This window comes from Alligator sinensis, unplaced genomic scaffold, assembly GCF_000455745.1.
Source record: "Alligator sinensis unplaced genomic scaffold, ASM45574v1 scaffold340_1, whole genome shotgun sequence".
NCBI classification, from domain to species: domain Eukaryota; kingdom Metazoa; phylum Chordata; order Crocodylia; family Alligatoridae; genus Alligator; species Alligator sinensis.
In genome coordinates, this window is record NW_005842004.1 from 1,874,658 (window position 1) to 1,890,006 (window position 15,349).

Genomic DNA, 15,349 nt, shown 5'->3' on the forward strand with positions numbered 1-15,349 from the left:
ACAACAGCTGCTAAAAAGCTTTATGCCAGTCACAGACAGCATTGGTGTGAGGGAAGAGACTTCACTCCAAGAAGAGTGGGGAAGAGCACTAAGGATGGCAGACACTCCGCATATGAGAAGCATGCAGACTGGGTCATGGGAAGTAAATTGACCCAGAGAGAAAAGTATGAGAAGCTCTCATCCGGCAGAGAGCAGACCAGCATCGGGGGGTGCAGCAGGGCACAGGCTCTAGAGCAGAGCCAGTAGAATGCAGTTCAGCCTGATATTTATTTTTCTTTTTTTTTCTTTTTTTGGTGTACCTGCCTTTTCTTTTTTTTCCCCTTTCTTTATCTTTCTCTCCCTGACATCCTCCCATTTGGTTTTCTTCTGACCTGTGCCCATTCCTCAGTTGTCTCCAGTTCTATTTTGTTTCATTTTGCTTGCTCACAACTCTTCATTGAGAGATCCGGGCAATGGTCGCGCATCGAAGGACCACCCACAAGAAGTGACAGGCAACTGACAGAGGGCAGGAGAGACCCTCAGGAGAGGGGAACATCTACTGGAACCAGGGTCCATTGGGAAGAGAAGGAGTAGACCCCATACCTAAGATCAAGTGACAGGTGAGAGTCATCAAGCCTGGAGGGCTGACCACAGCAAGATCAGGCAGCCTGTTGGAGGCTGGCATATGGAAGGGGTGTAGGGGAGGTGGAGCCCCATGAATATCTGTCAGGAGGAACAACCATCCTTGAGGGACTGCCAACGGGAGACCCCACCACTGAAGGAACACACAAAGTCATGGCAGGAGAGTTCTGGGGCCTTCCCTAGGGTGATCGGGGCCCCTGTCAGAGGTTGCATGAAGCCTCTCCATGTCCACAACTAGGCACCCGTGCCAGGGTTGCATGTGAACAGATACTTGAAGCAAGACAGGCACACTCTCATCCAGGGAAAATGATAAAGAACCCATGCCATATTCCCTTTTAAATGCCTGGTTCTTCAGGTTTATTCCAGAAGCCAATGCCAGGATAAATCCAAGGAGCTGGGAACAGCAAGAGGTCATATAACTTCTTGCTTTTGAATGACAATGGTATCTGACCAGATCTCCAGGATTAGACTAGAAAGGATAATAACCTGAGGACTGAATATCTAGCACACGGACAAATGCTATCATTTATGAAAGAATTTGAAGAAACTTCATAAATTTCCCCTGATTGAATTCTCTAGCCCCATGAGTAACTTTTCCACGTAGGCTTGTAGCCTTTAGGCTACTAAAATTGGGGGGGGGGGGTGGTTAATTATTTAAAATTGCATTTCACCATTTATTCTTTTGGTTTATGTTGCCATTTTATTCAGATACATAATAGAACAAAGCTGGTAATTTTTTCCCTTGGAGTTCATACATATTCATACTCTGTTGTTGAGTTTGAGTTTCTGTTTTAAAAAGTATTTTATACTTTTGAATGAAGTATTACAAGGCACTTTTTTTCCTGAATCATGAAAATATTTGTACAGGATGAAATTCACTCCTGAATTATATGGGAATTACTATGATTAATTAGGATAAATATTAAGCAAGCTGCCTGCTGTGAGGTAAGATTCAATAAGGTTTGGACACCATTTGCTTTTAAATTAAAAGATCTGAATTTGGGAATTAAAACTACTTAACAACTTCATCCTTCATTCCATGACTACCCCATACTCCAGTTGATGCTACTTGGTACAAACAGCACAGATTTTTTCTCTTTACTGGTTTCTAATATCCAGTTACTAATTTTTCTTCACACTACAGGTAAATTTAATTTGGATGTATAAAATTAAAGATTTTTTGGGGGGGTTGACAGGTATATGGTCTGTTAACTTGTTGTTTTTAATTGATGTTTTATTTGATCCATTATTTTAAGTATCTAATTCACTTTCTTTTAAATAAACTTAATTTCCCCAAATGACCAAGTTAAGGGCATATGGAAATCCTGAGAAATACTATTTCTACAAGATGTGACATCAGTTTAGCAAAGTATAAACTATGCAATTTATAAAATAAGGCTGTATTCACCTTGTCTTGCTACATCCTCCAAACTTGCAGCACGGGGAACATTTTTTTCATTCCCGCACGTGCCTGTTGCCTCACCTCAAAGGGGTTTGAGGTGGGGCAACAGGCACGTGTGCTCATCTGGACACGCCCTCAGTGTGCACAACAGGGAGGACTCCTCATCCTGTTTCACTTGTCCATATCCATCTTTCACACACAGAATAATAGAAGTCTGCCTCCCTGCCAAAGTTCTATGAGCATCTGTGGCTATAGATCAGTATGCTTATCAATGGATTTAGTTCCCTGAGACTGCATTTTCTGTGCTACAACTAAATTACTAACCTATTGAACAGGAACAGTCACTTTCTGAAAAATGACCCACAGAGGAAAAATATAGCTTGGGTTGATGCTGTTTTCTATTTCTTTATAGTTATATATGGTGGAGGTCTGGAATATTTAAATAATAATAAAAAAGATGCAGTTTCTCTTGGATTTTTTATCTTAAAGTTTATAACCTTGTTCATGCATTGTTGAAGAACTCAGCCATGTTGGTAAGGTTGAGACTTTTTTTCTGACCTTATCTGAGATATTCAGTGATGAATAATTGATCTTCCTGTTGTTTGACAGGTATTATACAAGTGTCAAAAAAAAGAAACAAGGAAGTTTTACAAACAGTTGGAGTAAATAGTGCTTCCTGTTTACATTGTTTCATTTTCTTGGAATTTATGAATTTGCTAACCATAAGATAAGTGGTACCATAGACAGAAATGTGTCTATCAGAATAAGAACTCACACAGCATTTCTTGTGCTGCAACATTTTTGCTTTCTGGTTCCTTCCAGGGTTTTTCTTTTGGAGTAATTTCCTACAAGCATGATAAAGAAAACAGAAGGTAAATTGAATTTGAGCTCTATGGAGGGATACACAGGATCTGCACATCTTGACAACCTGTAGGCAAGACCACACAAGGAGCAGAAACTTGTCTCAATCTGAGAAATAGACAATGTGGCAGAATGCCACCTCTGTCTCTCCCAAAAACTCTGCTATGTGACAATTTGGTTAGCATGGTCCCTGCAGAGGGCAGACATCCCATGGGTTCTTTAGGTAACCCTGAGTTGTAACTTGAGTTGGATACATTCCTGAGGGAGGGGAGTAACCTGCTCCCTCTGCCTATGTGACTGGCATCACATACCTGAGTGAGGGGCTTGGGTTCCCAATTGTTCTGAGCAATGCCAGTCTACCCAGCAACCAGTGATGCATTTCAAATAGGTTGGCTGGCAGCCAACAGGTGCTGGATTCCATTGGACCAGGTAAATGAGGTCATAAAGTCTAAGTTAAGGACTGCCCAGGAGGAGGGGCAGTAGCCATGATGAAAACTCAGAGAGAGAAGAGCTGGACCATCTGAAACTTGCTTTGTCTCTTGAAATTCATGATCAATGAGCTGCCTGCTTCCAGAGGGAATCTCCAACTGCCTCTGAATGATACTCATGAGTAAGCTACTTGACATCTAACTAGATTTATAGCTTTCAGTAACTCAGATGTCTGATCAAAGGCTACAGAGCCATGCCAGTTTGCTCTAGGGGATTTCTCTGATATTGCTCTACCCTGTACCTGATTCCAAACCTACTCCTTGTAACCAATAAAGTTCTTCTTTGTACCTAGCATGGGATACTTATTGGGAGAGGGTCTAGATTATGCCTTGGGCTTCCCTTGGTTCATCTGACTAAGGGAGGCCACTATTTGTGCTTCAGACTGAGGGAAACACCCCAAGTTCTTGAAGTGGGTCAAGTACCCACAAGGGCTACTAGGCCTGTGTTTCCCATGGGGTACAGAACCAGGATCACTCCAGACCCTGGTTGGTGGTGGCATTACCCCCAGGCTAGTGGGTGTGCTACAGGAATGGGGTTCAGCCAGACATGAGGCACCCCCAGGGAGTCACTTGGTGCCTGGAAGGTGGTTGGGCGCAGTGAGGTAGGTGGCTCAGTGCAGGGCACCCCCTACCAGCCTGCCACAGAAAATATCCCAAAGGACATGATGGATCTAACACTTTTTTGCTCCTTAGATCTGTATCAGAATATAGCACACCTTGTGTCCTGGTATATCTTCCTCTGGAATTCCCCTTCCAATAGGGGTAGACTATCCATCTAGCATGTAGCAAGTAAAAAATTAGATCCGTAGATATCCAGGGGTCTAAAAAAACCTCTTCGCAATAGAGCAGAGCAAGGCATGGTTCAAGACTGTGCCCAGAGCCAGTCCTCCAAAAAAGATACTCTGGTTTTGGCCAGAGCATTTCACTGGTGTTTCTGCTGCCCCCAGCGCTGTCCAAGGTACGTTGGGAGGTTTCATAGGTGTCGTGGGGGGTGACGGGTGGCAGGTGCTGGCTCCAGGCTCTAGCTCCCCCTGGCTGCAGATCCAGGAGGAGCCAGGCAGAGTTATTTTGCCCCTATTGTCACAATTTGCTCCACACCAAAGTGCATGTCTGAGTACGTGTGCTGAGATAAAAAACCCCGGCTCAAATTTGTACCGCTTCTATTTGAGCTGCTGCAAGCGCACATGTTTGCATGTGTGGACATGCCCTGAATGACAAATGGGGATGCTACTAATCTTGCATATTGTTATTTGACATTAAATATGACAGTGATATATTCCAGCAAAAAAAACAACAACAAATGAAACACATTTGATGTTGTTTCCGAATATGCATAGATGCTGATGACATGATTTTGCTGTATGCAGTTGATAAGGGTGAGCCTGAGTTTTCTAGCCTCCTAAGAAATATAACAAAGGAAACAGGAAATGAAAACATTAAGTTTAATAAAGAGAATATACAGTACAAAGCAACTGAGGTATGATTGAAGTATTGACTTCACAAGGGTTTGAAGCTCATCAAGTTATTTTTAAAGCAACTCAAATATTAGCTTCGGCATATTAAAAAAAACATTCTGTAAATGCTGGCTATGGTCAAGTCTTCAATTTGCCTTGCCTATCCCTTCTCAGTCAGAATATTATCACCACACTTATTTACCCAGAAGAGTGCCATTGTGGCTATAGCAAAATAACATAGCTGCATGTATTCACCATGGCATACTATTGCCTCCCAATAGTAGAAAGCATGCTAGATGGATAGTTTATCCTTATGGTCCTATTTTAATCCACATGTTTCTATGGATTATAGAGTCCAAGCACTGTGTAAAAACCTGACTTGGATGCTTTACACAGATTTGTTTCTCAGTATGCATTTAGAGCTCTAAGTTACACTCAATAAAAATATACACAAATTGGGGGGAAAAAACAGTTGTTGGCAGTGGTTTATGTTGCTGAAATGTTTAATTAATATGTTTGAAGAACCTGACAGATTGAAAGAATGTGGTGAACTATAACCAAGAAATATCATTTCCTCTAGGCAAACAATTTACTTCTAGCTGATGTTTTATCCAGAGTCATTCTACTGATGAGGAATTAGAACCAATGGTTCAATAGCTTAAATGGTAAATGGTGAATACATAGGGGTGAAGTTACATGTTACACTTAAGACTGTAATAAACTTGAAATATTAAACAGTGTTAAAGTTAAAACATGCTGTTAGCACTCATGTGTTAAGGGTTAATACAGTTTCTTGCCTGCACAGCTCTCACTTGCTACTGGAGGGCTGGTGAACAGGGCCATGGCTAGAAGCCAGGGCACCTGGGCTCTACCCCTGGTCTTGGTGGTGGGTAGGGAAACTGCTGCAGCCCCAGAAGGCCCCCAGGGACCCAGGTAAGGCTTCTGGAGTGAGCCCAAGTGCTGGACCTCCCCTATGCTACCCAGGGCCATTGGCCTTGTGTCAGAGCACACATGCAGGGGCATGCCCAGGGACAACTAGCAGCAGCACAAACATGGGCGACCAGTGCCACCTTAGTTAGGAGGAGCATGTGAGTCAGTGACTGGGGGGATCCCCCCACAGCCAATCTCTCCAATCAGGGGGATGGTCCCCCTGTGGCTGAGCACTTCGACCGGCAAGCAGCCGCAGCACTTCATCCAGGCACTCGCACTCCCTGGCCGGTGCTTGCAGGGGGGGCACTGGTGCTCCCTCCTTCCCGTCGCCTAAGTGGGGAGCGTGTCCGGTCAGGGGGTGCACCAGTGCTCTCACAGGGTTTATGAGCACCCCTGTGCACCCCCTACACATCGCCAGTGAGCACAAATATGTGTCACTGCCAGTTGTCCCTGAGGAAACGTATGGTCCTGCTCATGGGGATGCACTCCATGGGTTTTTTTAGGTGTTCTTTCTGCTTAGTTTAGTGTCAAAAGTCACAATGTACATTGTACTTCAACTTAGCTAACATTACAGAGGCAGCACAGCTAGGGGAGAGGGAATTAATTTCTCTTCTTGCAAATTTCTTATTGGTAAAAATGACATAAAACGCTGGTAGACTTTGAAGCTAGGTACAGACAGCACACTTTTACTGGTATAAGAGATTGGAAACCATTCTACACCTATAACAGAATGGAAGTTTGGCACACACAGACTAGTTTAAAAATGGAAGAACCCTGTCTAAATGCACCAATATATGTGTTCAGCACTTGCTCTAATTAGAATGCTCCATCAGTCTCTGCGTATGCAGTGTCCCCATGTTTCAAAATGGTGGCTCATTTGATGAGTTTTAGTTAGTGTCCTTGTCACCATTTTGAAGTGCAGGATGCTGAATACATGAGACACTGCAGAAGTTTTTTTAAGCTTCCAAAAGCCACCCTAATTTAAACACATCCCCCCCCCCCCCCCACACACACACACACACACTCCAGGGCATGTGTAAAGATGTCCTCAAACAACTGAAGGGCCCATGTGTGTTCTGTTTGTTACCAATCTAAACTACGCTGCTTACAGAAAGCTGCCTAACTTAGATCGATTCTGCCTCAGGCCTTTTGAATGTTTATACCTACCTGCAACTCCAAACAGAGTTTGTCCACTAGTAGATGGGAAAACTAACCTAGCTCCTTTGCGAACTATCCAGATCAGATATAGCAGTCACTAAAAAAATCTGGACAATATAAAACATGCCATTCTGGATACATAGAAATCCACCCCCCAAAAACCCTAACTATCCTGCTAATAAAAATTCTACTGAAAAACCTCAAAGAGCTCTTTGGTATAGCACGCTATGCATATACATTAAATATTTATAACTATGATAAATTGTTTAGACTATGACCCAGATAGTGGATACATATTCTCCTTAGTTTGCTTTCAGACTTGCATTTTAATAATGATGTTTATAGAGCATTTTATTAAAGATATTAAAACTTATATCAGCTAAGTGTGCAGAATGTGTTTGCAAATAAGATATAATGCTAAACACAGCGTTATATCTATTCTGTAAATCCATTAAAAGGAAAAGGAATCATGGGCCTGTATACATTTATTATGTATCTTTCGTTGTTGTGGCTAAGGTTTGTATCCTGTACTAATAAGAGTAGCCCAGTTTTACCTTCAGACTGATAGAAAAAGATGTGGAAAATAATTTCATAACCTCTTTTTAATCTGTTTTCAGATTTTACCCACACAGCAGTACAGTCCGTGGCCCTTGTTCATCAATGCACTTACCGGAAGCAATATGATTTTTTTTGTAGACAGGTCAGAATTTTGTTGTAGATAGGGCAACCCTCAGTGTTGTAGACTAACTGAGTGTAAGAATGAAAATGATGCCAAAACTACAGAGTTAGTTCTATCAATGAGAATAAAATGTTAGTTTAATATATAGAATTTTAATTTAGTTCATTCAACAGATGCTAATATTGAGGATAAAGGGTTGTGAACAGTAGTGTGGATTTAGTGATAGAATAGCCATTTCAGGTTAGCAATGGAAACTGCACATTAATCCCAGCAGAAAAGGTCCTGATCCTACTTTTAGGCCTGCAAAGAGAAATCTCTGTGCTGCTTCCAAGCCCAGCAATAGAGTTTTGTCAGCACGGATCCAATTGCAAAACGAACATCCATATTTAATGATTTAAGCCAAAATCTCTTTCCTTTGAAGCCATTAATACAACCATTGACTGTAATGGCTTTCCATATGTTTAAATTGAACAGAATTTAGCAATAACAGAATGAAAAATGGTTTATCAGTATAACCGTAAGAGTCTTGAGAGACTTGCTACACAAACAAAGTTATAAAGTTGTCACGCCTCATGATGGGGAATTGAATCAAACTATGTTTACAGATTATAATATGCTCATGCTTGCTTCTCCTTCCTTTAGGGTATTCCTGGATCTCCCACTTCCTTAACCTTCCAGCAGGGCTCGTATTGTCATTTAAAGAAAATATTACTGTTGCCCATAATTGCCTTGTTTTCCTGGGTTGCCCATGCCCGGTATGTGGGTAAAGGCAGAGACGGAGTGAGAGAGTTCATGGATACTGTTCTCCTTTCCATACAGGTATGTAAGGAGTGAGCACAGACTGGCCAATGTAGTTTCACTGACTTGAAAATATCTCACTCCAAGTGCTTTCCACTTAGAAAGTATGGGCTGCAAACTGCTTTCTAAGTGCCTGGGGGAATTGGAAAGCAGATCACTACCCTGAGCTGGACTGGAAAGGAGGACTATTTTGCTAGTACTTTTTGAAAAATATATTCTAATTAATAAGGATAAATGTTATCCCCTTTTCTGTTATTTCTAATTTATCCTCAATAGAAGAATCTCTTGAATATCTCTTCTATGGAAACAAGATAAATTATGTCTTTTATTTTCATTTCCCCCAGACTCCACTGTGCCTTTTTTATTTCTTATTTGAACATTACAGTTTGTTCATTTAAATCAGTTCCTAAAATTATACAGTTGATTTTCTTCATGCTTGTTTTATAACTAGAAATAACAGTATTATTCAAGACTCTATCTACTGAATTCCATCCAAAACAGAATTTCTGTGCCAAACTTTCAACTTCTTAGACATAGGCGTGGAAATGCAGAGAAATCCTTGTTTGCACAGGGTCAGATTTTAGTTGCTGAGGGGTTCCTAACTGGAATCTTCCTCTTCCATCCCTGTGTAGAATAGGCAACTAGTCTTGCAGTCTCTTTTCTAAACCCTGGGACATATGGCATCCCAAGTGGAAATTGCCTCTCTCCACCAATTTAAAGGGTATCATCAGCATGCAGCGAGAGGAGTGTACTGCATTTTATAAATTGTAGCAGTGAAGGATTCCCCTCTGTACCAGGGAAATGTTTTATTTTCTACAGCCTTCCTCGGGACAGTATGGCCTTGCACTTGGCCATAGATATACCCCTCCAAAGTTATCTATCTTTGGGTTTTATACTGCTACCTATTACTGTAGTATATGAGCACTTTCCACATAAAATCAATAGCATTATTGAATTTCCCAGCAGACTTCCTGGAGTCGATAGCACTTCTACCCCTTTTCAGGTAAAAGCTCTGTTGGAAAGGAGTGTATTTACTGTTATTAAATCTACTTTTATTGTTTTGGTGGGAGGGAGTATTTTATGCTGTCCTCTTTCATGGCTGGGCTGTTTGTTTTGGTTGGTATTTTGAGCCCAAAGTAGCTATCAATGTTTTGAGTTCCATTTCTTATGTTTAGAAGAACTTTTTTGCAGAGCACAAGACTTGCAGAGATTCCTAAATGGGAAGTTGCATCATCTTTATCTAATCTACAGGACTAATTATATTATCCATCAGAAAGAGTAAATAATGGACCATTAGGACCGTGTGCCCAGACCAAGTTTACCCTCTTTCAACATGCAATCAGAATAGTGGAGGTTGGAGCACATACCAGATCCAGGGACATTGCTAGAGGGGGAAAGCTATTGACTTTAATGGCACCCTGAAATACTATATGTCTTTTTTGAGTGTTCGTGTGCTGCTAGATACACAAAAGCCCTTGGGCACCTCACTACCACTTGAGAATCAAAATTTTAAATGTACAGTGAAGGACCCCTGTTCAGCTGCCACCTCCCCCGGTAGGTGTCTAAATTTCTGCATCTAAAATCCCCTACTGCTTCGCATGCACAGAGCCACCTGTATCCTAACACTTGAAGCATCTGGGAACCTTGTTCACAACTCTATCCTGTCAGGGTTCACAAGCAGATCTGGCTTGGTCACCTAAGTCAAGGATAAGGTCGAAGCTGTAAATCCCAAGGAGAGGGCACCTTCTTGGCATTTCTAGCTGCTAGCTTACCTAGTTCCCCACTGGACACGATGGGTTTTTAGGCTCATCATAGGGCACCTAACTCTTCACAGACAGTAGGCACATCAACATGAGATCCTAACTGTGCAGTACCTGAATTATACTGCGCAGTAGCGCATCACAGCACAAACAGTGCTAATGTACTACGGTCCAATATTATTAGGCTACTGCTCAGTAGTGTCACTAAACAGGTGTTCACTGGTGCTACTGAACAGTAACCCCAGTTACTGCACATTTATTTATTACTTGATTATATAAATACTAAATAAATGTGCAATAACCACTGCACAGTAGCGTTTCATGTAGATGCACCCCACTGAAAATCCTGAGCATTTAACACAGGACTGTGAGTCTACTAGCAGCAAGGTACCTCAACTTAGGCACTGACGTGTTGAAATGCTTTATTTGGACATAGCCTATAGATCACTACATTTTTTGCTTGCCATTCCGCTAAAGTTTTATTTTCCATCAAACCTATAGCACTGTTAGAGACTTGATATTTTTAGATACTTTTCATAAATTCTGTTAGGTCTCATCTCAAAAGTTTTCACCTTCCTGAAATGATGCTTGAAATAGAAAAAAATATCTGATTCTCAGAAATGCTGCCTGCTCACAAAACTCTTTCTATTCAATCGGAGCTGCAGAGGGTCAGCACCTTTTTGCAGCCCAAATTTAGAGCAGTTACCTTAGCTAAAAGAAAAATCATGGCTTAGCAGCTATTAATTTTAGAAGTCTATTTATACAACACAAACACAATACAGTTGTGACCACTGTTTCTTGGATATTTACTGAAATTTCTCACAGTATGCTCTCTCATTTGGGTTAACAACTGATGTGCATTCATCAGTGCAAGAAATAGCATTATTTTTTCTCCTGTCCCAGGCAATACATCTGTCAACTCTCCAGTAGATACTGGGTACATGCCAAAGTTTGAAGCCAATGGTCCACTTGTGGCTGACCAAATTATTCTTTAATATAATAATCACATCTGGTCCTGGAAGTTAGTCACCTATCATTCTCCCCAAATGAATAAATAACACTGCTGGGGAGAATATGTTTAGGTGCCTGCTTGCAGTGAAATGGTGACAACAGCTGGTGAAGCAGATGCTCTTCATGTGATGCAACACCTGTGCTTTTGAATCTCAGCTGTAGTCCTTGTTAGTAGGTGTTCTTAGCCCATTTTTCCAGTTCTACATAGTTCAGAGTACTCACAAAGCTGTGTTTTTGGGGATTTGCCAGAGTGCTTTTTTGATTGCTTAAAGCAAAGCGCATCACGGTTCTAGAGATGTATTCATAGGAAAGAACTTAAGAGTCAGGTTTCCTTTCTCTCTATATTTTACACTCCTGCTGGTGGTAATGATTTAAGAGATCTCTGTCCTCCCAACAATCAATAGGTTTAAGTACTGCTCATAACGAGCATGCAAATTTTAAACAATAGTAAATACACATCCTTAGTTCATTGTTCTAAGCACTTGCAGGTACTGTCCTTTTGTGTGTAGAAATTTATTTTATAATATTGACCATTTTTCAACTGGCTAATTTAATGGTTCTCAACCTTTCAACCCTGCAAGCGGAGGTACTGAGTACATGGGGGCCCAAGGGCCCTGGCCCACCTCAGGAAGAGGGCTATTACCTGAAATGTGTAAAACTTTACACATGTCCACCATCTTAGTCCCATTGCCAGATCCAGTGTGGGGTCAAGGTATAGAGTTGGTCCACAGGTGTGGTCCAGCATACAGGCTCAGCCCCTTGCACCATATTTGGCATGGAGGAACCTTGCATGACAGTGTGATCTGGCTTGTGTGGGCCTTGTCATCTAGCCCACAGAGCTCACCATGGGCCCAGAAACTTGGCAGAAGAGGATCAATGGCAGCATTCATTGTCATGGCAATTAATGCTGCCTCTTCTTCCACAACCCCCAAATTTCTGGAGCTGTGGGAAGACCTGAGAGCAACATGTTGAGAACCACTCAGCTAGTTGCCATTTTATTACTTAGTTAAACACTTTTTTTTAAACTTATTTTACACAGGATAAAATAAAAAAGGGTCAGGAAAGTATGTAAAGGTTGTATGATGTGCTTGTCTGTCTAGCTAAGTAAATCAGTACTTATGAGGGAAAAAACTTAATCCATATTGCATAGACAATCTTTTAAACTGAGTTAAAAAAATTATGGACCTCTATTGAGCTTCCACTTACCTTCCTGGAATCCAAACCTGTCAAAAACGAGCAGTGCTTTTTATAAAATCATAGAAAATTATGGTTGGAAGGGACCTCAGGAGGTCATCTAGTCCCACCCCTGCTCAAAGCAGGACGATCCCCAGCTATATCATTCTAGCTAAGGCTTTGTCTAGCCGTGTCTTAACAGTCTGCAAGGATGGAGATTCTACCACCTCTCAGGGTAGCCTGTTCCAGGGCTTTACTACCCTCCATGTGAGAGTTTTTCCTAATACCTAACCTAAACTTCCTTTGCTGCAACTTGAGACCATTGCTTATTGTTCTGTCATCTGCCAGCACTGAAAACAGTCTAGCTCTATCCTCTTTGGAACCTCTCTTCAGGTAGTTGAACCTTCGTTGTCACTCTCCTACTCAGGGCAGAGGTGAGGGAAGGATATTAAGGCACAATAGAAACAATACAGTACCTTATTCATGCCCAAGAAAACTACCTCTTATCCTAGAGTGAATCTGGGGTTCGTATTCATATGTTCCATTAGGCCCCAAATGTATTATATGCATTGCAGCTGATCTGAGGGGACACTTGCTTAGAGACTCCTTATGACAAATATGAGATCAAGTAGAGTTAAGACCATGGAAAAATGTCCTCTGGAATCAACATTTCCTAATATAACAACCTTTTTGAGTATATTAAATATATTCTTATGTTCTGTAAATTGCAAGAAGCACAGTGCACTGTTAAGGATTTTCAACATAACTTACATATTAGTGAAGTTATTCTCTTCTGTAAATAATACCTGAACTTTGTTGCTTTCCAAAGTGCAAGTTCAGCATTGCAGAAAGCAGTCATCTGGAACCAGATGGATTTAGGACTCGTTTAGTTTTTATAGTGTTTATGGAGTAGCAGTAGAAATTCTGAGTTTAAAAAATAAAAATTATAATTTTAAAATCCTTTTTCTGACATTTTCTGTTTAACTGGAATATGATCCTGTAGTTGCCTGGATTAAAAATAACCTACAACCAGGTTTATATATATAAATATAAGACAGGCTAAATCTAGGAACTGCCTTAATAGTTTGAGATAATAAGCTTTTTATAATTGTACAGAAATAGTAAACTGTTGAAAACTCTCTCTCTCTTTTGGATGGTGGAGAATGTTAAAAGTATGAATGCCTAAAATTCCAATGTGTTGTGTTTTGATATTCTTTTTAAAAGACCATAATTCCAATATGGAAGGCATTTCTGAGACAGAAAAATAAGGTACATCCACCAAAAAAACAAATTGCACATCTTAAAGGAATACCTTGACTCAGAATGACATTAAATGTCTTGCCCAGGCCCTTACTGTTAACTTGCTTCTTAGTTGAAGAACATAATACATCACAAATGAAAAATGACATTAAGGTGTCTGTAAAACAGTAGAGTACTTTTAAAGTTATTAGGCCCTTAACCCCATTAAGATTGTCCATGATTCTTTTAAGCACTCCTGCTTTGAAAATATATTAACTCAACCTGATGATAGAAATGCTATCTTGAACATTTTCCTCCTATCTGTTCACAGGCATGTTGACTGTTATCCACTATCTAGCTTTTGATGACCTCTCCATACAAGAAAGAATGACATCTTGTTAGTACTCGTATTACTTGCTGTTATCATTAAAATGGATAGCAAAACAATTGCAACAGTTACCCAGTAAAGAGATAAGTATGTCAAGGAAGACAAGGACAGTACAATGATATAACCAAAGCACGTGTATTTATTTAGAAAAGACTAAAATAGTAGAATTAATGAAGGAAATAATGCATAAGTCATTTATAGTATCATATGAGATTTTTGGTCCTCTAGGAAAATTTAGTTTAGTTTACATCCATGGTGGTTTAGATTTTAAAAGTCAGTATTTGCTAATAATTTACCACACTGATCTTTGCTGGACATCAATTGGCACACAGTAAATAACCATGGTTAGGGAGTGTGAAAATATGCAGGTTCTGTGGCTTTAACATGCCATGTAGAGGATGCAGAATATATTTACCACTATACAAGACACTTTTATGCTCTGTTCTTTTTATACTACCTCTTATTCTGAGTAGCAAGTTTTAAAGCTTCAGTAATTACTAGTTTCAGGCTAGAATTGTATTTCTGCACTGACCGTCAACATCAACCAATGTGCCATGAGGTCAAAGGAAGCTTCTGCTTTAAGATTTGGTTGAGAGGCTATTGCCTCTGCTGCCCCCATTCATTTTTGCCCCATGAGGAATGAGAGGAAAGGAACAGGTAACTGGCATCATAATTCATGCCAGCTATGAAAGAGGGCTACAGGCTTGAGGATCTGGGCTTAAGTGAATAGTTTTATCACTTATCCTTCTTTGCCTGAATGCTGAATAATTCTGCTGTAAAATTGCATGTGGTTATCTTCCTATATGCATCAAATGAATAGAGTACCACTTTCATTACATAACAATGCCAAAATAATTGAACAAAAACCAATAGAGAAACAATAGAGACATTCTTGCTAAACTTGTTTTTTTTTTTATGTGCTCATCTTTTTATTTTACAGCAAACACTGTTGACAAATTGATGGTGCAGCCATGGGAATATGCAGAGCTCCATCAATTGTGAACATCTTTATGACAAAACTGCACAATTAGTTCTACACAAGCCTGTGATCTGATGCTGGAAAGACCCTTTCCAATGAATAGACCCTATTAAAGTGCTTGGACTTGGAACACAGGCTTTTAAACTGCTTTTGGGAACATTTATACAAATATTTGGTGATGCCCAACATAATACAGCTACTTAACAAGGCATGTCCATCCCAAAGAACGATATTTGATTAAATAAGAACTTACTGCTGATGTTGAGGCAAGTTGTTAGTTGCTCACTCTTAAGGGTGAGGAGGAATGAGTATAGTTACTCTTTTCATGATCTTGATTTGTTCCCTGAAGGTCCTCCAGTCAGCAGGCTGCCTGGGGGACCTCCTTATATGAAAGAATTCCTCTGCTGT

The 15,349-nt window shown here is 40.5% G+C and overlaps 1 long non-coding RNA gene across 1 annotated transcript in view; it reads left to right on the top strand.

The window, feature by feature from the left end:
* LOC102380812 overlaps positions 1 to 15,040 on the top strand; it is a 20,860-nt gene extending 5,820 nt beyond the window's left edge. The window contains exons 2-4 of the long non-coding RNA XR_323600.1: positions 8,236 to 8,412; positions 13,906 to 13,971; positions 14,903 to 15,040. This is a non-coding gene — a long non-coding RNA (uncharacterized LOC102380812). The remainder of the gene's footprint in view (positions 1 to 8,235; positions 8,413 to 13,905; positions 13,972 to 14,902) is intronic.
* Positions 15,041 to 15,349: the final 309 nt, after the last annotated feature.